The sequence below is a fragment of the Podarcis raffonei genome, chromosome 4 (genome assembly GCF_027172205.1).
Source record: "Podarcis raffonei isolate rPodRaf1 chromosome 4, rPodRaf1.pri, whole genome shotgun sequence".
Taxonomy (NCBI): Eukaryota; Metazoa; Chordata; class Lepidosauria; order Squamata; family Lacertidae; genus Podarcis; species Podarcis raffonei.
Window position 1 is genome coordinate 4322640 of NC_070605.1, and position 25337 is coordinate 4347976.

At 44.5% G+C, this 25337-nt stretch overlaps 1 pseudogene; it reads left to right on the top strand.

The window, feature by feature from the left end:
- Nucleotides 1–379: 379 nt before the first annotated feature.
- LOC128412062 (zinc finger protein 883-like) lies at nt 380–25158 on the top strand (annotated as a pseudogene).
- Nucleotides 25159–25337: the final 179 nt, after the last annotated feature.

Below are 25337 nucleotides of genomic sequence, written 5' to 3' on the forward strand. Positions count from 1 at the left end.
GCATTGACTGGAAGGCAGCAGAAACCAGGTTGATTAATCTGACCGAAATCCCTTCAGTTGCCTCCACATTCTGCATTGCTAGAAGGCTAGAGACTTATTTCTTCTCCTCTTCCTCCTCCTCTTTCTTTTCAAAATGATAGCTCATGGTCTGGGATGTGGTGCAGTCCAGCCCTTGTTCCCAGCGAGACTCATCCATGCTTGCTCAGGGAACCATTTTTTCCCCTGTCCTGCAAATTCTATAACAGAACAATGTATTTGCTTTGTAGGATTTGCTAGAGCTTCTCATTTAGACGGACAGAACTTGGCAGAAGACCAAAGGGTTACTTCTGATCTCTCAGAGGCTTCCTGAGAGCACAGATGAGAGCACAAGACTCAGCTGGTCCTGGAACAGGAAGAGGCCATGCCAACCAAACTGGGAGCAGTGGGGGGTTCTGGGAAAACTCTGTGCAGAAGATCCTGGGTGAGGAGGACACCCTCCGCTCAGTGGTGCAGAGCCAGCAGGTGAGGCAGTTCTGCTTCCAGGAGGCCAAAGGACCCCGAGAGGTTTGCAGCCGACTCTACCACCTTGACCATCAGTGGCTGAAGCCAGAAAGGCACACGAAAGCTGAGATGTTGGACCTGGTGATCTTGGAGCAGTTCCTGGCTGTCCTTCCCCGGGAGATGGAGAGCTGGGTGAGGGAATGCGGAGCGGAGACCAGTTCCCAGGCGGTGGCCCTGGCCGAAGGTTTCCTCCTGAGTCAGGCAGAGGAGAGAAAGCAGGTGAGAGAGACTTTCCTCTGGATACTCCCAAGGGGCTCCAAACAGGACAGAGAACATCCCATAATGGTCTGCTGATGGCCCATCCTTTTTCTGGGAAGGTGTCCATGGAATGAGATCTCACACCCTTCAAGTCTTTGTCATTCTCTTTCTAGTATTTCTCCCCATTCTCTGTTTTGAATCCTTGTTTCTTTCTCAGGGAAAGGATCTCTTTGCAGAAATGGACCTGGATTCCTGTGAGGCAGAGAGGCCTCCGTTGGACACCAGAGAGAGGCCACTGGGTAAGGAGGAAGGTGGTTTTTCTCCACTGGTCTCATTCTGTTGGTTTCCCAACTCATCTGAGGGTTCTTTTCATCTTGTTTTGGGGGGAGACAGTTGGGAACAAGGGTCCAGAAGAGGGGAGATGTATTTCTGCACAACAAACATATGAAATGGGCACAAACGTCCAAATGCTCTCAGCAGGTAAGTCCTTCTCAAAGGCCCATCTGCAGTTAGAGATGCCCTGTTTCACCTGTGAGAGAAGCAGGCACTCCTGGCGTCCTGCTTACCTTTTTTCTCTTGCAGGTGGCAGAAGGATGCCGGCAAGACCTCCTGATCCACCTTTTCATGGGGGCAGAAGGGAAGCAGCAGCTGTGGAACCAGATCAGGTCAGGGGAAGCTGCCTTGTGGGGACAGAGGCCGAGGGATGGAGCAATGTCATGGACTGGTTGGGCACAGAGGAATGGTGGGAGGAAGCAGCCGGGGAACCAGGAAGGGAAGACGGCTCAGAGCCGAAGGAGTGGAGGTGGAGGAAGGATGAGCGGTCAGAGGGAGAAGCCTGGGAAGAGGAGGTGTCAGAAGCTGAAGGGGAAACAGGGCTTAGTGAGCTGGGAGAGTCTGTGGCAGAATGCAGTGCAGAATCAGAGGCAGAAGAGGAAGGAGGCGAGTGGGAGAGGAAGGTCGAGAGGCAGAGGTGAGTCAGGAGAAGGAGGAGCCACCGGTGGCTCCCTCTCCTTCTGCCAGAAGCCGCCCTCCCTGCTTGTCTCTCAGAGCCAGGAGACCCCCTGCATTGCAGGAATCTCTGCTGGATCATCCAAGACAGATGGCCATCCAAAAGAGGCTTATTTCATTTCTAGATTGATAACTGAATGCAAAAATAGTTTTCTAAGCAGTGGACAAATGAGAACAAATAGCGGCCTGGATTCACCTAACCAGCCCCATCGGCTGCAAAATGGGGCCTGCCTCCACTTCCTCCCCTTATCCATGCCCCCATGAACCCCTCGAATTTGGCTCTAGTTCTTAGGAGGGAACAGCTCAGGAGGAGAGGAGAAAGTGGATCCTTCCATTGGGGAAACTGGAATGCTTGCCTAGGCAGAATGACTTGAATAACACAAGGTGGAGTACAACCTATTTGCACAAAAACGAATACCCGTAATTAAAATGCAGATTAAAATAAGCATCCATAAATAAAATGTGCAGCAAAGCAATCCTATTGAAACAACACCGCAATTTACAGGAAGGAAACAACAGAGCATTGTGGAGTAGATCATATTTCTGCTGTCTCAGAGGAGGACATTTCCCTTTTTCTTTTAGGGTCCAGTGTGCTTTGAAGATATTGCTGTTCGTTTCACAGCCGAGGAGTGGGCGTTGCTGGATCCTGACCAGAGAGCTCTGCATAAGGACGTCATGGAGGAGAATCGTGGGATCGTGGCCTCTCTTGGTAAGGCTCCCTGTGGGATCGTCATATCTGCCTGGAAATACAAAAAATACCTGTATGTGACCAACGTCATCTATTTTCACAGAGCTCAACCGTGGCCCCTATAACACCTGGGAACCTAACACCCCCACAATAAACAGTAAATTACAGTTTTCTCTTTGAACAATCTTCCTCAGATTATTCCTTTTTCTACCACGATTGGGCTGGTCTAAACTGCCCAGGCCATCTTAAATGTCAGCTTCAGAATTGTTAGGAAAGATAAATAGTTTCAGGTTTTCTGTTTTTGTTTTTGCTCAGTCTTGGGTTGACCAAAGAGACGAATGATGTTGGAGATGGAGGGGATGCCATGACTGGGCCAAACAAAATTCATCCCAGAGAAGAGCTAGACTTATTGAATTTCAGGTAGAAGTAGCAGTGGTGATGATGATGATGATGATGATGATGATGATACAGTGGTACCTCGGTTTACAAACTTAATCTTTTCCGGAAGAGGACTGTTCTTAAATCAAGGTACCACCGTAGTAATAATAATAATTTTTATTTATACCCTGCCCATCTGGCTGCATTCCCCCAGCCACTCTGGGCAGCTTCCAACACACATAAAAAAATGAAACATAAATAATAATAATAATCTGATCCCATATATAAAGAACATTAACTTTAAAATGAACAACTTATACTATTGGCCAAAATTGTGGAAACCTATTTTGAAAGGTGCATTTCTGAGGTTTGATGGCTCATAACACTACTTTTGTGTGGAGTAATACCATAAAATTATATAGCAATGGAAAGATAATTTAATGAAGAATGTATTGCAATGAATTTTATGAAGGAGTATTTATTAGAACAGCAGTCATAAAGAAAAAACGTGAAACCTTTGGTAACCATTGGTAACCTTTAGTTTTAATTACGGCCTTATAATGCCTTCCCATGAAGTGAACCAAGATTTTAGTTCTGCAGCTGTAATAATGGGAAACAAAGACTGAATTATTGCCTCTGCTAATTGGGCTTTATTGCTGGGTTGCTTCTGACTAACAAGTTTCTTTAGTCAGTGTGATGGGATGGTGAGCTGCTTGTGCGTAAAATCCTAGTCCCTCAGAGTTTGGCTAAGTCCACAAACCTCTGTCTGTGACGGAGCTGCTTAAGCATGGCTCCATCAGTCACTCGTTGAATCGGACAGTGGGCGTTTACGGAACTTCTTCCAGCATAAAAGCTCCTTAACGGAAACGCGTCTTCTGGACTCTCGGCGTGACAGTTTCCGGCGAGGAGTGGATGTCCCTACAGGAGGTCCTGAAACCTCCCCACTGTTCTCGCTTGAAGTGTCTCTGAGCCCTCCCTCCGACTCACTTTCCCTTGGAACTCCACTTCTCCCCCTGCTGGTTCCCTCCCCAGCTGAATGGTCTCTCTCACCCTCCGTGAGCCCTTTCACCTCCTGTGTCTCAGATGGCAGTTCCCTGACATCCACCTCCCCTCCAGGGCCCCCTTCACCCCCTTCCCTCCCCTCCTCTGCGGGAGGCGAGGGAGCAAAACCCCTGAAGGAACCTCCCTCATCTTCCGAAGTTTCGAACACTTCCCTCCACCTGTTGCTGTTTCCGGTTTTCAAGTACTCCTCCTCATCGGAGTCTGTTCCTTCTTCCAACTCCGATTCCCTGAATCCTTCCAGTTCCTCCTCATCGTCAGTGGTGCCAAAGTACTCCCTCCGGAACCTCGCTACTGGCTGAGGTTTCCTGGGGAACCTTTGGTGGAACGTTTCGATCAAGATCTCGTCACTGACTTCCTCTGCCGTCACCCAGGTGTTTTCCGACTCCGGTTCCCCTTCCCACGCGACCAAATACTCCACCTGATTACCCTTCCACCTGGAGTCGATGATTTCCGCCACATGGTTGCTGCTTTCCCTTTCTTCTATGGCTGGCCCCCGTGTGGATACCCCTTCACCTTCCCCCCTATATGGTGACAGTAATGACCTGTGGAATACTGGGTGCAGTTTCATGTGGTTCGGTAACCGGAGTCTGAAAGCCACTGGGTTGACCTGTTGGATGACCTCAAATGGTCCCAATCTTTTGGGTCTCAATTTCTTGCAACCCCCCTTGAACGGCAACCCTTGGGTTGATAGCCAGACCTGACTCCCCACCCTAATGGTTTCACCTTCCCTTCTGCTCTTGTCTGCCTGCCTCTTATATTCTTCTTTGGCCCTTTCTAAGTTGAGTTGGAGTTGACAATGGATCGCTTCCATTTCTTCTACAAAATGTTCAGCGGCCGGGACACTCCATCTCTCCCCTCCTCCCCCTGGAAACGCCCTGGGGTGGCACCCATAATTAGCCAAAAAGGGGCTCATCCCGGTGGACACATTCTCTGCATTATTGTAAGCAAATTCCGCTAGCGCCAACTTTTCGACCCAATCGTTCTCTCTGTCATTGACATAACACCTCAGGTATTGTTGGAGGATACCGTTTGCTCTCTCCGCCTGCCCATTGGTCTCAGGGTGCCTGGCAGTCGAAAAGTTGACCTCTACGTGCAACAAGCTCATAAGTTTCCTCCAGAACCTGGATGTGAACTGTTTCCCTCTGTCGGAGACCACCCTCAAGGGGGCGCCATGCAGCCTAAAAATATGTTCTACAAACAATTTCGCTGTCTCTTCCGCCGTGACTGCATGTGAGCAAGCTACAAAGTGACCCATCTTAGTTAACAGGTCTACTACGACTAGTATGGCGGTTTTCCCCTGGGATTTAGGCAGATCAGTCATAAAATCTATCGATACCGCCTCCCACGGTCGTTCTGGTGTGGGTAACGGTTCTAATAACCCCGCTGGCGCCCGCCTTTCTCCTTTGGCTCTCTGGCATTGGTCACACCTTCTCACATACTCCCGTACATCCTCCCTCACCTTGGGCCACCAAAACTCCCTGGTCACCAACCACATAGTCTTGTGTTGCCCAAAATGCCCCGCTGTGGGGTTGTCGTGCAGCTGTTTGAGTACTCTCCCCCTCAATTCCCCTTCGGGTATATATAGTGCCCCTTTGTAATACAATGCCCCGTTTCTTTCTTCAAAACCTCCGGGGTCTTCTCCCTCTCTCCTTAAACCTTTGAGCTTATCCTGGGCGTATTCATCATTTACCGTTCCCTCTACCAGTTCTCTTTGCCCACCCAGGCCGCCCCACACACCCAGTGGTCCTCTGGGATAATATGTCTCTCTTCAGGCGCTCCCTCCCCCTCCAAATATTCAGGTTTGCGTGAGAGAGCGTCCGCTCTGATGTTTTCTGGACCTGGCACATAGCAGATTTCAAAATGGAATTTGGAGAACTCCTGGGCCCACCTCACTTGTCGCTGGTTGAGCACTCGTGCCGTTCTCCAATACTCCAAATTCTTGTGGTCCGTACACACTTGCACCTTATGCTGTGCGCCAATTAGTAAATGTCTCCATCTCCGGAACGCTTCGTGAATGGCGAGTAGTTCTCGGTCATATACGGTGTAGTTCCTCTCGGATTTGTTCAGCTTACGCGAAAAGAAGGCACACGGTCTCCATTCCGACTTATTGCTCCCTGGCTGAAGCAGCACCGCCCCCACCGCCCGGTCTGAGGCATCAGTTTCCACTCTCATGGGTTTTTGTAAATCCACATGCAGGAGCTGTTCTTCCGAAGCGAATGCCCTTTTCAATTCCTCAAATGCTTGCTCCGCCTCCGCCGTCCAAACAAATTTCTTCTTGCTGCTTAGACAGTCCGTGATGGGAGCCGTTAAGTGGGCAAAGTTCTTGATGAATTTACGGTAAAAGTTCCCGAACCCTAAGAACCTTTGCACATCCTTTTTCGTTTTCGGTGTCTTCCATTCCAGCACCGCCTGGACCTTGCCTGGATCCATGGCTAATCCCTTGTCTGATAAGCGGTACCCCAGGAATTCCACCTCCTTGGTGTGAAACTGACACTTCTCCAATTTCACCCACAGCTGGTTTGCTTGCAGCTGGCTCAGCACTTCCCTGACATCCTTTACATGCTGCTCCTCATTCTCTGAATATATCAGCACGTCATCGAGGAAGGCCACGCAATTCTTGTAGAGCAAAGGTCCCAGGACATGGTTCATGAGCGATTGAAAACAGGCGGAGCCTGATTGCAATCCGAATGGCATAACTAAATATTCAAAAGCCCCCAAAGGGGTGAACATGGTGGTTTTCCATTCATCCCCTTTCCTTATTCGTATCAGGTTGTATGCCCCTCTCAGGTCCAGTTTCGTGAATATCTTTCCCTTCCTCACCCTGGTCAAAATGTCATCAATCCTGGGCATGGGGAAAGTCACTGGTTCTGACACGGCATTTAGCCGCCAGTAGTCCACTACAAGCCTGGGTTTATCCGTGTTTTTTTTGTCCACAAAAAACACTGGGCTCCCCCCCACCGCTCTGGACTCTCTGATGAAGCCTCTCTTCAGGTTTTTATCAATAAACTCCCTTAACTCCTGCATTTCCCTGTCTGACATGGCGTACAGCTTGCCCACGGGGAGCTGGGCCCCAGGGACCAGGTTAATTTGGCAGTCAAAGTCTCTATGCGGTGGTAGTTTATCTGCTTCCCTTTCGCTGAAGACCTTGCTCAGGTCAGCGTATTGTTTGGGCACCTTCCCTTTGTCCGCCACTTCCGTCCCTGCTAGAAAGGCCTTTGCCCCTTCTGGCACCTTTCCTTCTCTGCAGTGTTCCAGGCAATGTGCTGACCCAAAGGAGACCACTCTCTGATGCCAGCCCACTAGCGGGTCATGCAACGCTAGCCAGCTCATTCCCAAAATGACGGGAGCCCCTCCCAGGGTGGCCACATTGAACGCTATCCTTTCAGTGTGCCTGGCCACCCTCATAACCATTGGGACGGTCTGTAGGCTAACTTCTCCTCCCAACAGCTCCCTCCCATCGATCGTGGTCACCTGCAGGGGGTTGCTTAAAGGGAGTATCTGTATCTGGTGTTCAGCTGCAAACTCCTTACTCATAAAATTACAGGAGCTGCCTGAGTCCAACAGCGCCTTTGTCTTTAGTGGGTATCCGTTTGCCAGCTCTAGCAACACCTCTATTACTAGGGCTGGTCTTGGAGGTTCCGGAGTGGGCACTTTTACTGCTCCTTGGCCTGGCTGCAGTGCCCTGACGGTGGCAGCCAGGCGTTGGCTTTTACTGGCTCCTGGACTCCCTCCTCCTTCCCCCCAACAGCTCCCGCCATCCCTTGCCATTCCTTTCTTTGCGGGCAGACTCTGGCAAAGTGACCTGGCTGCTGGCAGAGATAACATTTCTTGGCGCTCTTTCCCTCCTTCTTCCTCCCTTCACTGGGATTTGAAACTGCGCGCGCGCGCGCTGTTCCAACTTCCATCGGCTCTCCTGGCGGGAAACTTGGCTCTGGAATCTCTGGAATGCGGAAATCCCTCCAACGCTCTCCTTTCCCCTCCCGCTTCTCCAAGGCTCTTGCCTCCTGGCGCGCTCCAATGGTCAGCGCTGATTTGGTCAGCTGGTCCATAGACTCCGCCCTGGGCGCCCGGGAAAGTTCGTCTTTCACCTCCGAAGAAAGCCCCTCTTCAAAGAGCATGTGAATGGGTTCCGCCGATAGGTCCCACCCCAATTTATGTATCAACATTGTAAACTCAGTCCAGTACTCACGAACCGATCGGCTACCCTGTTTGCAAGCCATCAATTGTCTGCGCACCAGTCCCTGTTCAATCTCGCTGGAAAACATCAAATCCATGGCGCGAAAAAACTTCCTCGTGTCCTTCAGCATTTCACTATTCCCTGCCATCAGGGGTCTAACCCAGTCTCTCGCCCCCCCCTTCGAGATGGCCAATCACAAACGCCACTCGCGATGCCTCGTCGGGAAAGTCGTTAAACTGCAGTTCGAGAGCATACTGCATCTCTGTCCTAAAGGCTTGGTAGTTCCTGGGGTCCCCCCCAAACTTCTGCACCAATCCTGGCATCTTTCTTGCTAGTGTAGCTCCTTTTGCCTTTTGTGCATCCTGCGCCCTCCTTTCCTCTAGCCTCGCCGTTTGCAGTGCTAGTTGGACTTCCAACACCCTGTACCTTTCTTCCAGGCTTGGACCCTCTCCAGCTCCTCCTGCTCCCACGGCTCCGGCTGGGTTGCTCATGATGCCTCTCTGCACAAGCTGCTTTCAGGGACTGTCCGATTGCTGTGATGGGATGGTGAGCTGCTTGTGCGTAAAATCCTAGTCCCTCAGAGTTTGGCTAAGTCCCCAAACCTCTGTCTGTGATGGAGCTGCTTAAGCATGGCTCCATCAGTCACTCGTTGAATCGGACAGTGGGCGTTTACGGAACTTCTTCCAGCATAAAAGCTCCTTAACGGAAACGCGTCTTCTGGACTCTCGGCGTGACAGTTTCCGGCGAGGAGTGGATGTCCCTACAGGAGGTCCTGAAACCTCCCCACTGTTCTCGCTTGAAGTGTCTCTGAGCCCTCCCTCCGACTCACTTTCCCTTGGAACTCCACTTCTCCCCCTGCTGGTTCCCTCCCCAGCTGAATGGTCTCTCTCACCCTCCGTGAGCCCTTTCACCTCCTGCGTCTCAGATGGCAGTTCCCTGACAGTCAGCTCCAAAGATTTCTGATTGGGTTAAAGTGTGGGCTATTCAGCATGGACTAAAGTGTGGGCTATTCAGGTTGCCATCAGTATGCTGATGACACCCAACTCTATCTGTTGATGGATGGCCATCCTGACTCGGCCCCAGACACACTGACCAGATGTTTGGAAGCTGTGGCTGGATGGTTACGTGGGAGCCGATTAAAGCTAAATCCTTCGAAGACAGAGGTCCTGTGGCTGGGACAGGACGATATGGCATTGGGGGGCAACTCCCATCTCTTGCGGGGGCGCAATTAGTGCCAGCACCGTCTGTTAAGAGTTTGGGTGTAATCTTCGACACCTCCCTTTCCATGGAGGCGCAGATTGCAGCTATAACAAAGGCGGCATTTTTCCATCTTTGCCAAGCTAAGCAGTTGGCTCCTTACCTCTCTCACCCTGACCTAGCCACTGTGATCCACGCAACGGTCACCTCCAGACTGGATTATTGTAACTCGCTCTACGTGGGGCTGCCCTTGAGACTGACCCAGAAACTCCAGCGGGTGCAGAATGCTGCGGCGAGACTCCTTACGAGGAGGTCCTCGCTGCGAGATCACATTCACCTGGTGCTATACCAGCTGCACTGGCTCCCGGTGGAGTACAGGATCAGGTTTAAGGTGCTGGTTTTAACCTTTAAAGCCCTATACGGCCTAGGACCCTCGTACCTACGGGACCACCTCTCCTGGTATGTCCCACAGAGAAACTTACGGTCTTCAAATAAAAACATCTTGAAGGTCCCAGGCCACAGAGAGGTTAGGCTGGCTTCAACTAGAGCCAGGGCTTTTTCGGCTGTGGCTCCGACCTGGTGGAACACTCTGTCACAAGAGACAAGGGCCCTAGAGGACTTGACATCTTTCCGCAGGGCCTGCAAGACAGAGCTGTTCCACCAGGCCTTTGGCCAGGGCACAGCCTGACTCCCTCCTTCGGCAATCTTCCCGGAGCTCTGGCCCAATGGTTGCCATTGGTTTGATTTGAATTATTTTTATAATGAATGATTTTAGAGTGTTGTGTTGTACTGTTGTACTGTTTTATTGTTGTTAGCTGCCCTGGGCCCGGCTTCGGCTGGGGAGGGCAGGATATAAATAAAATTTATTATTATTATTATTATTATTATTATTATTATTATTATTCCCAGGCCATTCCAGCAGTGAAATATCATTATCTTGAATGTACCTTTTGCACACAGCAGCAACATGACATAGAGCTGAATCCTGCTGAAAATATATAAATGCTTCGGTATCTGGGAAAAGATCACCTGCGGAACACTTCAGTTTGGGCTCACATATTTCGTTTATGCATTTTCCCGCATTTATATTCCCATTAATGACGCAAATTCTGCCCACACCTTTTGCTGCCATACAACCCCAGATGATCATACTGTCTGGGTGTTTCACAGTCGGTGTAATGCAAGTAGGATGTAAATCTTCTCTGATTCTTCTCCTCTTCTCCGATTAAAGAAACTCGCGTATTTCATGCCATCACTACCAAGCACGGTAGTGTCCTTTTTAAAAAAAATAAAGTTTTTTATTTATACAACAAGAAAAAAGAAAAAAACACAAATACCAAATTACACACAAATTACAAAAATAACCATAGACACATAATTTTCTTAGCAAACAATAAAACATCTATTGGTCTTAACACTAAAGACCCAACCTCCCGTCTATTCCATATTTCAAATTCATATTACTTATTGCCAATACACACTTTTATCATAATTAAACTTATTCTTAATAAATCTAATTTCTTATATCTACCTTGCAACTATTACTGAAGTTCCTCGAATGCTGCGACAGAATTTAAACTACTATATTTATTTTTCAGATATTCTTTGAAAACCTCCCATTTTGAAACAAATTCCTGTTTTGATTTATTCTTTATTTTTTCTGATAAACCATCTAATTCGGCATATTCTGTCAGCTTTTGGATCCAATCTTGTATAGAGGGGATTTCATTACTCTTCCATTTTGCTGCGATCAAAACTATTGTTGCTGCCGTCACATATAAAAAGATACCCTTCCTCTTTTGTGGAATATCCAAATCTGTTATTCCCAGGAGGTAGGCCTCTGGTTTTTTATTGAAAGAGATCTTTAGCATTTTTTGCAGTTCTGCATGTATACTCTCCCAGAATACCTGTATTTTCCGACATATCCACCACATATGGTAGAATGTTCCTGAGTCTCTGCATCTCCAACAATTACTTGACACATTTTTATACATTTTGGAAAGTTTCCATGGTGTTAGATACCATCGATGTTGCATTTTTTGAAAGTTCTCTCTAATAGTGTAACAGTTTGTGAATTTCCAATTGATCTTCCATAAATTTTCCCATTGGGCCATGGTTATTGAATGGCCAAAATCCTGGGACCACCTCACCATTGCCACTGTTACCTCCTCCTCCTTGACTGTCCAGTCAAGGAGGAGTCAATAAGTTTTGGAAAGAGTTTTTCTTTTAGAATTTACAAGATCAAATTCGAATCGGGACATTTCTGTTATTGTATTGATCTTTATTCCGGCCATTGGCCCATCACACGACATTTTCCCATACCAACATAATGTACTTAAACCTCCAAATTTAAAACCACCAAAACTTACAAAAAACAGACAAGAACCAAAGCAAAACAAAAACAAAAGACCAACATCATACATTACAATAAATTTGTAACATAAACATCGCCCTCTGCTCATAAATTAGTAGAAGACATCAATGGTGATATCACCTAATTACATCCTAAAACATAGATCATAGTTTAGAGGGATTATCCGAGCCGCACAGGAGTCCGTTTCTCTTCTTTAGGGATAGGACGCTGATCAAGAATCTGGCAACCATGAGTGATCTTAGGGGGTCATCATCATTTAATAGATATCTCAGTTTGGCTTCATTCGTATCATCGGCAATTCCCTTTAGATATTGAGCAAGAAACTTGCTCCTGGCCGATGAGTGAAAAGCACAATCAAGAATTATGTGATGCAACGATTCCGGTGCCCCACAATTACAATCACATAAGAGCAATATCTGTCCATTGGAGAATCTATTTCTCAGCACGTTCGATGGGAAGGTGTTGAATCTTGCCTTTACAAAGGCATATCTATGAGCCGAAGAAGTTAAGGAATTCAAATAGTTTGGGAGCCTTAAGAGGGGTAATAAACCAAGGTTTAGAGGTGAGCAGGTACCATTGCCCAAGACCATTTCCTGCTGCAAGTCCATCTCCTCTAGTTTACAGGTTACTGTTCTTTTAGCTGGAACTATATCCTGCTCTAGTAATTTGGATGGGGAGATTCCCATTGCCGTAATTTTCAGTTGTAAATTTTTTACCCATGGGCTCTGGAAATCATCTCTCCACATACATTGTATCAAGTACAAGTTTGGGAGATTGTGCCATAAAGATAACCAGTGACAAAGTATGTGCTTCCAGGACTTCCGGAGGCGGCGCGAAACCGTGATGGCGGACCTCTTCGAGCTCTGAAGAGGGGCACCGCAGAAAAGGGTTGTTCGCGACGGCGCAGCGGCAACCCATCAAGACAAACCACGGGCAGAGTGAGTCCGTGGCCGTGGGACCCGGCGGGCACCTGGAGCGACCCCGAAATCACAAAAGGAACCCCGTAAGGGGCTCCGGAGTGAAGGAGGGGGAGCGGTGCTGTGGGTTCATCGCTCTTTCTGCGGAGGCGAAGCCGCGCGGCTGTCACGGATGAGCGCTGACCTTTCTTCCAAGAAGCATCGGGCTGAAACATCAAACCCGTGAGTAAGGACCTAAGATCCTACAAATTAATTCGGAAAATTCGGCTAAAAACGGGAGACGAGAAAGAGGAAGTCCGTCTTCCGGCACTGCTTTCAAGATCAAAGCAGACGGACTAAAGAGCGGAAAGCGCTGTGAACAGGGAAGCTTTAAAGCTTTAAATTGGGACTTTCGTGCACATCTGAATTTTTCTTTTAAAGAATAAATACAGCATAAATTTGACCTGGAGCGGTCCCCCAAGGGGCAAGGGAAGACTCTAACCCCAAATTCCCGGGTGGCCGGGTAAAGTTGTTTAAACTGCGGAACTGTTGCAAGCTTCCTGATACTTTTGTAACTGGAGAGTGTAATTTTGAGCTCTGCTAGCTGAAGTGGATACAACTGTAGGCACCTTGCTGGAACTTTGTTACATGTTTAAAAGTGCTCTGCAGGACTTTTTCTTTAGCGTGCTGGAACTAATTTGCTTTTAAAATTGTTTTTAAAGTTGGAACAAAGAGACTTTAATCGTGGAAAAGTTACCTTCTTCTTACTAAAATTTTGGTGGCACTCCCCCTAGAGGACATTGGGAATATAGAGGCCTGGGAAAAGTTTCTCTGTTTACCTTCTCTCAATAGACTGTTTTCAATTTTGGGCTTGCCTTTCCCATGGGATTACAACATTTGACCTTGAACATTGACTGATGAGTGGCACGGGAAAGACAAGAGCAGCCAAAGCTAAGGAAGCTAAGGAGAAAGAGAAAGTAAAAAAGCAAGCACAGCTTTTGCAAACAACTTTAACTCAGGGACGTAGACTATCAGTTCCAGCTGTGCTTGCGACACAAAAAGTAGAAACCGAAAAGCCTGAAAAATCTGAAGAGGAAGATATGGCAGCAGGAGGAGCTGAGGCAGTACTGAAACAAGTTTTGGAACAATTGTCAGCAATAAATCAAAAAATTGATAATCAATCAACAAAAATTGACCAAGCAACATCCTCGATCCAGAAATTGACAGATCAGGTTTCCCAACATACCCAAGCAATTGAAAAATTGCAAGGAGCAACAGAAGAGAATCGTAAACTGGCAGGGGAAGCCGTTCAAATTGCAACATCAGCTAAAAAAGAAGTCGAGGAAGTTAAAGCAGAAGTCAAGCCTCTCTATAAACAGATAGGGGACCAACAAACCTATCTCTCGTTGGTGGAATTGAAAAATCGCGAGACCAACCTCAGACTAAGGGGAGTCCCAGAAATTGAACAAGAAGACCTAATAGGACTTTTGACAACAGAGTTTACAAAGTTCTGGGACTTAAAAGAAGAAAGTGACTTCAAAATTGTATCGGCTTTTCGGTTGGGAAGATTAGTAAGAAAAGATAGATCCAGAGACTGCCTAATAGCTTTGAGATCAAGGGAGGAGAGAGACAAAATACTAGGCCTACACTTCAAAAACTCAATTGTGATACAAGAGAAAAGGGTGGAAATTTACCGAGACATTCCTAAACAGTTATTGGACTTGAGAGCCACCTATTCAGAATTGGCCAAGTTGCTGAGACTCAACACAATTCCTTACAGGTGGGAGTTCCCACAAGGGCTATCATTTACTTACAAACAGAAGAAGGTTAAAATAAGATCACCAGAGGACCTACAAAAGTTCCAGCACGATCACGGAGAAGATCTCCAAAAAGAAGCAGCAGCTAATTGGCCTATACCCAACCCAGGTGGAGCAATACCTGCACCTTCGGAACCAGAGGAGAAAGAAGACACACCGCTCTAGGTGTAGCAGAATAGTTCAGGATGTCTCTGCGGCTACTCAGTTGGAATATAAATGGCGGAAATTCCCCGGAGAAAAGAAGGAGGTTATTTCACATATTGAAGAAAGAACAATTGGACATTATTTGCCTACAAGAAACCCATGTGACTAGGCTCCACAGGAAGGTTTTGGTTAACAAAAGATTAGGCCAAGAATTTATTTCGTCTGACAAAGTAAAGAAAAGAGGAGTGGTGATTTATGCCAAGGAGAGCCTGACACCTAAATTTCTATTTAAGGATGAACAAGGAAGAATTTTGGCAATTGAAATTCAAACCCAAGGAGTAAAAATATTGATTTTAGGAATTTATGCCCCAAATGACGGGAAATCGGAATTTTTCAAGAAGCTGCATGAGACGTTGCTGGATTATCTGGATTATGCTAACATCATAATGATGGGAGATATGAATGGAGTGGTGTCTACACACATGGATAAGTCTTACAACCAAAACTTAACATTAGACGGCAGACTGCCCAAAACTTTTTTCGAATTGACTGACAATCTGGATTTGATCGACATATGGAGGACAAAGAATCCCTTAGGTAAAGAAGGAACTTTTTTCTCTGAGGCCCACCTGTCTTGGTCAAGGATCGACCAAATCTGGACCTCCAGGGGGCTGGCACCCAAGATTAAAAGGGTGGAAATCTGCCCAAAAACATGCTCCGACCATAATGCTTTGAAAATAGAACTTAGATTAACTCAACCTGGTTCCTTCAGATGGAGAATGAATGACACACTACTAAGAGATCAAGAGATTGTGAAAAAGGCCCAAAAAACATTAAAGGACTATTTTGAGATAAATCTGAATACTACAGTTGAAAAAAGAACGATCTGGGACGCAAGCAAAGCTGTTATGAGAGGGTTTCTGATACAACAGAATACAATCAAGAAAAAACTCTGGAATGGAAAGAAGGACAAAATATTGGAGAAAATATACCAAGGAGAGAAAAAACTGAGAACCAAACCAAAGTCCAAGGAGGTGCTGAGAGAAATTAAATTCCACCAAGCAGAATATTCAAAATTGATCAATCAGGAGATTGAATGGAAAATAAAACAGATGAAGCAAAGATCCTTTGAATCAGCAAATAAATGTGGAAAGCTATTAGCTTGGCAGCTGAAAAAAAGACAAAAGCTAAATACGATAACAAACCTAGAGATTGATGGAAGGATGGTACAGAAACCAGAAGAAATTAGGAAGTGCTTCCACAGATACTTCAAAGAACTGTATGCACAGGGGCCCCAGAAAGAATCAGAGATAGATCAATTTTTAAAGACAAATGGACTATCAAAAATAACTCAAGATAAAAGATCAATCTTGAACTCTACAATAACCTCACAGGAAATTGAAGGTGCCATTCAGAATATGCAACTAGGCAAATCTCCAGGCCCGGATGGACTTACCTCCAAATATTATAAGGTTCTGAAGGACTATTTGATACAACCTTTGTTGGAGGTATGTAACCAGATCATGGATGGGAAGAGGGCACCAGAAACGTGGAAAGAAGCCTTCATCACATTGATACCTAAGTCAGAATCTGAAAAGACTCAGCTTAAAAACTACCGTCCCATCTCACTCCTAAATGTGGATTACAAAATATTTGCAGACATTTTGGCAAATAGACTTAAAAAAGTTTTAAATGAAGTAATTCATAAAGACCAAGCAGGCTTTCTCCCTGGTAGACATTTATATGAGAACACTAGAAACATCATTGACATTTTAGAACTTTTGCAGACTAATAGGAACACAAGGGCGGTGTTAATTTTTATTGATGCGGAGAAAGCATTTGACAACATATCTTGGATGTTTATGAAGAAGAACTTGGAAGGGATGGGAGTGGGACGGGGGTTTGAGAATGGATTACATGCAATCTATTCAGAACAAAAAGCTAAACTAATAGTGAACAATGTGGTGACGGAGGAATTTAAAATTGAAAAAGGGACACGACAAGGGTGCCCTCTATCCCCTCTGTTATTTATTTCAGTCCTGGAGGTGCTATTGAATATGATCAGAGAGGACCGGTTGGTACAAGGGATAGAGGTCGGAGTGAAACAATATAAACTGAAAGCTTTTGCAGATGACCTAGTTTTGACACTGCAGGAGCCAGAATCCAGTACAAAAAGAGTTCTCGAACTTATATCGGAATTTGGTCGGGTGGCAGGATTTAGGTTGAATAAACAAAAAACTAAGGTTCTGACCAAAAATTTAACAAACACAGAAACAGAGGGGTTTCAGAGAGAAACAGAACTGAATGTGGTTAAAAAAGTGAAATACCTTGGGATTTATTTGTCCTCCAAGAATTTGAATTTATTTAAGGATAATTATGAGAAATGTTGGTTGGAAGTTAAAAAGGATTTAGAAATTTGGTCAAGATTGAAACTTTCCTTGTTGGGAAGAATCGCAGCGATAAAAATGAATGTGTTGCCGAAAATGTTATTTTTGTTTCAAACCTTACAGATCGTGGACAGAGTGGACTGCTTTGGAAAATGGCAGAAGGATATATCTAGATTTATCTGGCAGGGCAAAAAGCCCCGAATAAAGTTTAAAATATTAACAGATTCAAAAGAAAGAGGGGGGTTTGCCCTGCCGGACCTGAGGTTGTATTATGAAGCTGCAGCCTTCTGCTGGCTGAAAGATTGGTTCTTGTTGGAAAACACTGATGTCCTAGATCTGGAAGGTTTTAATAATGCTTTTGGATGGCACGCATACCTATGGTACGACAAGGTTAAAGTACATAAATTGTTTAAAAGTCACATTGTCAGAAAAGCAATTTTTGCAGTCTGGATGAAATATAAAGACTTACTAGAGAGTAAAACTCCGAGGTGGCTATCACCAGTGGAGGCCAAGGCCCGAAAAAGACCCAATATGGAGGCCTATTGGCCGAAATATTGGGAACTGACTGAAAAAATTGGAGACAATTGGAAGTTGCAGAGCCAGGACAAACTAAAAAATAAGGTGCGAGATTGGTTACATTATGCTCAAATTCAAGAGGTTTTCAAAATGGATAAAAAAGTTGGTTTCCAGGTGGAAAAGTCGAAACTAGAGACAGAATTGTTAGAACCAAAGACAAAGCTGTTATCTAGAATGTATAACTTGCTGCTTATGTGGAACTTACAGGATGAGACAGTTAAATCTGCTATGATTAAATGGGCACAGGATGTTGGACACAACATTATGTTTGAAGACTGGGAAAGGTTATGGAACACCGGAATGAAATTCACGGCAAGTACGGCCTTGAAGGAAAACATTATGAAAATGATATACCGGTGGTACATGACCCCAGTCAAGTTAGCTAAGATACACCACCTGTCTGACAATAAATGTTGGAAGTGTAAGGAAGCAGAGGGGACTTTCTTTCACCTCTGGTGGACATGCCCAAGGGTTAAGGCTTTCTGGGAAATGATTTATAATGAGTTGAAAAAGATATTTAGGTATACCTTTCCCAAGAAACCAGAGGCCTTCCTGTTGGGCATGGTAGACCAGAAAGTGTCAAAGAAGGACAGAACTTTGTTTATGTATGCTAGTACAGCAGCAAGAATACTTATCGCAAAGAACTGGAAGACACAAGATTTACCCACGCTGGAGGAATGGCAGACGCAGTTGATGGACTACATGGAGATAGCTGAACTGACCGGCAGAATCCGAGATTTGGATGTAGAAACAACTGAGGCGGACTGGAAAAAGTTTAAAGACTACTTGCAAAAGTATTATAAACTGTATGAATCTTAAGATTGTGCATGATTTCGAAATGATACGCTTTAGCAATTATGATTAAGTAAATAGTAAACTAAGTGATAAAAGAGAAAAGGAGATAATATGAACTGAACATGTTATACATAACATGTAAAAGTTACAATAAGGTATGACATAAGGTAACAAACTGCTGACATTGTTAATATAAAGAACGCAGAATCGGAAGGGGTGGGGAAGTCCAAATTGGGATTTTTGTTAAAAAAAAAAAAAAATGGTTTCTTGTAAATTCCTTATTTGCTTGCAATGTATAAAAGTTGGAAAGAAACGTAATAAAAAATATTATAAAAAAAAAACAACAAAGTATGTGCTTCCACAGAGCGTTTTCCAGGGATACAATATTAAGTTCCATGCGTAGCGCTGTATTACTTACACAGTTGGGCAGTTTCAATATCCCTCTTAAAAACTGATTTTGAATAACCTCTAGGTGAGATAGGTTGACAAAAGTCCCCCAAATTGAGATGGCATAAGCAATTGTCGGGATCACCTTGGCCTTGAAGACTTTCAACGCCGATAGGATATGAAGGGCCCCATCGGTGAAGAAAAATCGCAAGATCGCCAAGGAGATAGCTTTGGCTCTATTTGTAACATAGGCTACATGGGCCTTCCATCTAAGGTTATGTTGTAACCAAACTCCCAAGTATTGGAATCTATAGACTTGTTCAATGACTCTCCCATCAATTCTCCAATTATGGAGTTTCCGGCTCTTTGAGAGAATTAGGATTTTAGATTTTTCATAATTAATTGTAAGGGAATTTGCGTTACAATATGATCCAAAAAATTTTAAGGCCCTCATAAGACCTACTCTAGAAAAAGAAAGGATGACTGCGTCATCCGCATATAGTAACAAAGGGCAGCGATAAAGTGCTAGGCGGGGTGCGTGAATCCTTTCTTGAGCCTCTATTAGTGGAGTCCTCATGTCGCTTATGAACAAATGAAACAGGAATGGAGCCAATATACAACCCTGACGAACACCTCTGTTAATGGGAATTGAATTGGTGAGATCACCCTCCGGGGTGAGTCTCACTCTAGCCGCTGAGTTCTCATGGAGTTTGATTATTAGCCAGAGAAGCCTTCTGTCGATGCTCCAGTGGGTGAGTTTTTCCCAGAGGATGCTCCTGGAGATACTATCGAATGCTGCCTTTAGGTCAATGAATGCCACACAGAGTTGGCCACCCTTTGGGGTGGAATATTTCCAGGCAAGATGCTGTAAAATTAGAATATGATTAATTGTTGACTGTTTTGGGCGGAATCCAGCTTGTTCGGGCCCAATTAATTTTTTCTCTTTGGCCCATTGAATAAGTCTGTTCAACAGGAAGCGGGCATACAGTTTCCCCACTATTGAGAGCAGACTGATATTTCTGTAATTCCCCGGGTCATCTGGTGAGCCCTTTTTGTGGATTGGAACGATAACAGCGTCCTGCCATACTTCCGGGATCATTCCAGAGTTGTTAACGGCATCGAAGACTTTGGCCCACCAGTCCGCGTGGTATTTTATAGCTTCTGCCGGGATCAGGTCTGGTCCAGGCGCTTTCCCTGTTTTAAGTTTAACGATCAAGTCATGGATGTCTTCCGGATCGGTGGGGGGCCAGAGGGGAAGCTGATCTTGGGATTCATCTCTTGTGTTAGCAATACAGTCGGTTGTGGCAAAGTAGTTTTTTAAGTAAGATTCCCAAACCGGGGCAGGAATAATAGTTAAAGGGTATCTTTTAGTTCTTTTATTTACCAGGAGCCAAAATTGTCTGGAGTTCCGTGATGATGAGGCTTCTATGATTGCCCGCCATTGATTCACTTGCCATTCCTGTCTGGCTCCCTTTTGAATTTGCTTGTAGGCCAATTTTGCTTGGAAATATTCTTTTGGCAGGACCGTTGCCCCGGAGGCTTTATACTCTTTGTAGATGTTACCAAGAAGTTGTCTAGCCTGTTTACAAGCACTATTGAACCACAATGCACCTATCTTCCTTTGTGTTCGATTTATTTTATGCGTCGGGACAGAGAAGAAAGACGTTAGATCTTCCGACAGATTCGACAATAGTCTTAGAGTTTGGTCATAATCATAATAATCCTCAATTAAGCCTGAGTATGCTTGTTTTAGTCCTTGTTGAAAATATGCTGAGTATTTTTGGGCCTGTAGTTCGGACCATTTTATACTTTTGATTTGCAATGCTGAGTTCGTAATCAATTGTGTTGGGTGTCTGTCTCCATCTGGGGTCCAGTCTATAGTCATTGTGGCGACCAACGGTAGGTGGTCACTCAGTTGAATATTTTCAACTTTAAAGTGGGAAAATTTGGGGAATATGTCATGAGATACTAACATATAATCCAGGACACTGTTTGCAGAGGAGCTTATGTGTGTAAACTCACCCGGTACGTCAGGCGGGCAGTTCCCGTTTAGAATCACTAAGTTTAGACATAGTACCAATTGGTAAAGAAGGGTTCCTGCTTCATTTACCCTTTTGTCTTTGGAAAGTCTTTGATTATGGAGGGAGAGGTCATCAATGAATTCTGGGGTTATCCACCATTTGGCTTTGATTAAGGACTCCCAGTTTGTTGCAATGCGAGCATTGAAGTCCCCTGCTATAATATTGGGTATATTGGGGTATTTGGAGTGACAAAGAGTAAGATGTTCCTCCAAGATTCCCCATTTATTGTATAAGTCTGCAATGTTGCCTCCAGGAGGAAGATAAACATTTGTTATAACAAGTTCAAAGTTTTTCCCCGCAATCAGGGCTAGTTTCACCTCAGATCGTATAAATCTTTCGCCTTTTACATTAATATCTACTCTCCCTTCTTCCCATGTTTCCTGCAAGAGAATTACTTGGTGTGAGTTTATTAGTTTTACAAGGTCCGGGTCAGATTTTTTCCCCTTCCAGCCTGCTATGTTCCAGCTTAAGAGGGAGAACGGGAGAGGATTTGACTGATCTTTGGGTAGTCACAATGGAGAAGGGGGGAACGCTGATCTTGGTGGGTTGTCAAATTTAAAGAAGTCAGTAATTTTCCTTTGCCTAATAGTAGATGACTTCTCTCCTTTTGACGGACATTTCTGTTGAGAACCCCTTTTGTTTGTCAGATTTAAATTTTTCAAATAACTGATGGTATTGGAACCAGTCTGAAATGTGTGCTCTTATTTCCTCAAAGTTTTTTAATTTTATTTGGTTATCTTCGTTTTTTAGAAGTATTTTATCTGTTGGCCAGCTTTCCTGAGTATTTTTCCGTTTTACTGCTATGGCTTCTATTGGAGAAGTCTACCACGGGACTTTAGGCTCCATCAGGTCTTTATATTTTTCCCATACAGCAAAGAGTGACTTTCTTATTATATGGTTGGTAAAATTTTTATGAATTTTCGTTTTTCCATATATCAGGTAGGCGTGCCATCCCCAACGATTGTCAAAACCTTCCAGGTCCAGGAGGTCTGGATCCTGCAACGTGTACCAATCCTTTTAGCCAGGTGAAACAGGCTGTCTCGTAGTAAATTTTTAGGTCGGGTAGGGAAAAGCCTCCTCTCTCTTTTATGTCTATTAAGATCAGCTGTTTAATCCTAGGTTTCTTCCCTTCCCACAGGAATTTGGAAATTTCTCTTTGCCATATCTTGAGACAACCTGTCAAGTAAGGTAGTGTCCCATTGTTCCGCTGTCCAGTTAACATGGGTTTAATCTTTTCAACCTTTGCTTGAGAGATAACAAAGGCTTTTTCCTTAGAATTCTAACATTTAGACCAGTCCTTGCACTCAACTTCCCATTACATTGTGCCATGTCATCTTGTATACACCCAGATGATTTTCTTCTGTCATGTAGGCACAGTCTCTCGACTCGTCCATCGTCACTTGCCTTTGTACACATTCCCTGCCTTATCAAGTCTGATTTTGTAGTGACCTAGTCTCCTTATACGTCTTCAAAAATATAGAAAGGCCAACTTCGGTTAAGTTTTCCCCAATCTCTCTTCTAATTTCTCCATAACTGTAGCCTTCTTCACTTAATAGTACAATCTTACTCACTTTCTGGGGACCAGTCAACTCTTTGTGCCATTTCTATAATTTTATTATGTTTTACACCCTCACTAAATGAAAGAACACACAAAACCAACCAACTTGATAGCAATCACATAACACACTGACAAAAGTCAACCTAAGCAAGTTGTGCTTTCTTTTTCTGGTTATTTGGCTATACTTTTGATAGAATAGGGGTAATTGAACAAACTTTGTTGGATCGCAATCTCGATTGCATTCTTGATCGAATTATCTTTCCACTGATATATAATTTTTTGACATTACTCCAAATGAAGTGGTGTTATGAGCCAGCAAACCTCTGAAATACACTTTATTCCAAAAGTCTTCCACAATTTTGACCACTACTGTATATCAAACAAAGCAACATTCAACAACTCATCAGAATCTCATAATAAATATGTTGGTTAATGACAAAAAATGCAGGTAATGAACACACACCGAACTCCCTTCAGTTCTTTTCCATTTGTTCCTGAGGCTCTAAATCCTTTTTGTCTCCATTGCAGATTGTGATGAATTGGAAATTGAGAGCAAAGGTGACAACGAAAAATTCCCCAGAGAGGAGAAGCCACACAAAAATTTGGAGTGTGGAGAAAGCAGCAGTCTGAGCTCCCATTCCACTTCCCATCAACAAAATGTCATTGGAAAGAAACTCTATCAGTGCATGGAATGTGGAAAGAGCTTCACTCGTAGCTCCTCTCTCACATATCATCAAAAAATTCATACAGGGGAGAAACCCTATCAGTGTGTGGAATGTGGAAAGAGTTTCAGGAAGAGCTCCGATCTCACTTACCATCACAGAATTCATACAGGGGAGAAACCCTATCAGTGCGTAGAATGTGGAAAGAGCTTCACATGTAGCTCCTCTCTCACTTCCCATCAAAGAATTCATACAGGGGAGAAGCCCTATCAGTGTGTGGAATGTGGAAAGAGCTTTACTCATAGCTCCTCTCTAACTTTCCATCAAAGAATTCATATAGGGGAGAAACCATATCAGTGTGTGGAATGTGGAAAGAGCTTCAGAAATAGCTCCTCTCTCACTTACCATCAAAGAATTCACACATGGGAAAAACCCTATCAGTGCGTAGAATGTGGAAAGAGCTTCAGTCAGAGCACCGATCTCACTAGGCATCAAAGAATTCATACAAGGGAGAAACCCTATCAGTGTGTGGAATGTGGAAAGAGCTTCACTGATAGATCCAATCTCATTTCCCATCAAAGAATTCACACAGGGAAAAAACCCTATCAGTGCGTAGAATGTGGAAAGAGCTTCAGTCAGAGCTCCCATCTCACTAGGCATCAAAGAATTCATACAGGGGAGAAACCCTATCAGTGCGTAGAATGTGGAAAGAGCTTCAGTCAGAGCTCCAATCTCACTAAGCATCAGAGACATCATACAGGGGAGAAACCCTATCAGTGCGTAGAATGTGGAAAGAGCTTCACTCATAGCTCCAATCTCACTTCCCATCAAAGAATTCATACAGTGGAGAAACCCTATCAGTGTGTGGAATGTGGAAAGAGCTAAAGTTGGAGGTCCAATTTCACTTCCCATCAAAGAATTCATACAGGGTTGAAACCCTATCAGTGTGTGGAATGTGGAAAGAGTTTCAGGAAGAGCTCCTCTCTCACTTCCCATCAAAGAATTCCTACAGGGGAGAAACCCTATCAGTGTGTGGAATGTGGAAAGAGCTTCACTGTTAGCTCTAAACTCACTTCCCACCAAAGAATTCATACAAAGGTCGGAAAAACCATTATATAGCTTTAGGAGCCAGGCAAATCCGCACCTTTTTAACCAGGCCTTTTTCTTATTGACATCTAATGCTATTTTAACATGTGGTGTTTTGTGTTTTTATGTTGTGTTTTTATGTTCTAAGCATTCTGAGACGTGTGGGTGTATGAATACAGCCACTCTTAAATTCCTAGGAGTCTTTGCCCCCCCCATAAAATATTTGAGGAGGGCACCCCCCAGGTTTTCTGTGTGGTTTTTTTTCAAATGCAACCTTTTATTCTTCTGCTACTTGCCATACAATTTCGCTTTCAATTTGCCCTTTTAAGAATTTTTTAAAAACCGCACAAAGGTCATGAGGAAAACAAAATACAAGAAGATACAAACATGGACAGGTCCCATCTTTGCGGGCAAAATGGAAAAGTTGCTTTAAAGGAGGCTTTCCCACACTTGGGTCCCCAGCAGCTCTCGGACTACAGTTCCCATCGTCTCTCCCCATTGGTCCTGCTAACTAGAGATGATGGGAGTTGTAGTCCAAAAACAGCTGGAGACCCAAATTTGCTTTAAAGGGAAAGTAGGCTGGCCTTGTGATACCCTCTGCTGGCCAAAAGCACTGCCCCAGCATCTGAACCACCCCCAGTACTCCCAATTGGAATTAATAGAGCGCAAAACTGAAGTTTGATTGGCACTTCAACCTCTAGGGAGCTTCTAGGTGCTCTCTGCGCCACCTAGAGTACCCACAGAATTGTGGCTTCTACTGGCAACACACACAGGAGAACAAATGAAAGACAAACACAATGAGCAAGAAAAAACCTGGAAAGGGCCATACCAAATGGACATCCGGTGTGAAGAGGTCACTTTCCCCACTGCTGAACAATGCCACAGGTAGAGGAGATGAAATGCTAGAAGTGTTCTCTGGGGCAAGGGCAGCTGCTGAGAAATTGAACTATGGGCGCAAAATATTACTTTTTTAAAAAGTCGCTGCCATTATAGACATTGCCATTCAAATGGTGTGCATGCATCATGTGATTGATAGTGCAAGGCGGGACTTACCTGGCCCCCCACCAATATTTTATTCAAGTCGGCACCACTGGGTCGGGTTGTTTACAGATTAAATAAATACATAATTCGCCTCCCTTTGCAAATATTCCAGCTTGCCAAGATCCTCATTTATGCTTTTTAAAATATATTTGCCCATCATCTGAAGATTTTACATTATAAGCATACAGGATGAAAGCATGGCTTTCTCAAAAACAAGACAAGCCAGAGAAATCTCTTCTTTTCTTTTTTTGGATGGAGTTACAAACTTTGTTGATCAGGGGCCTG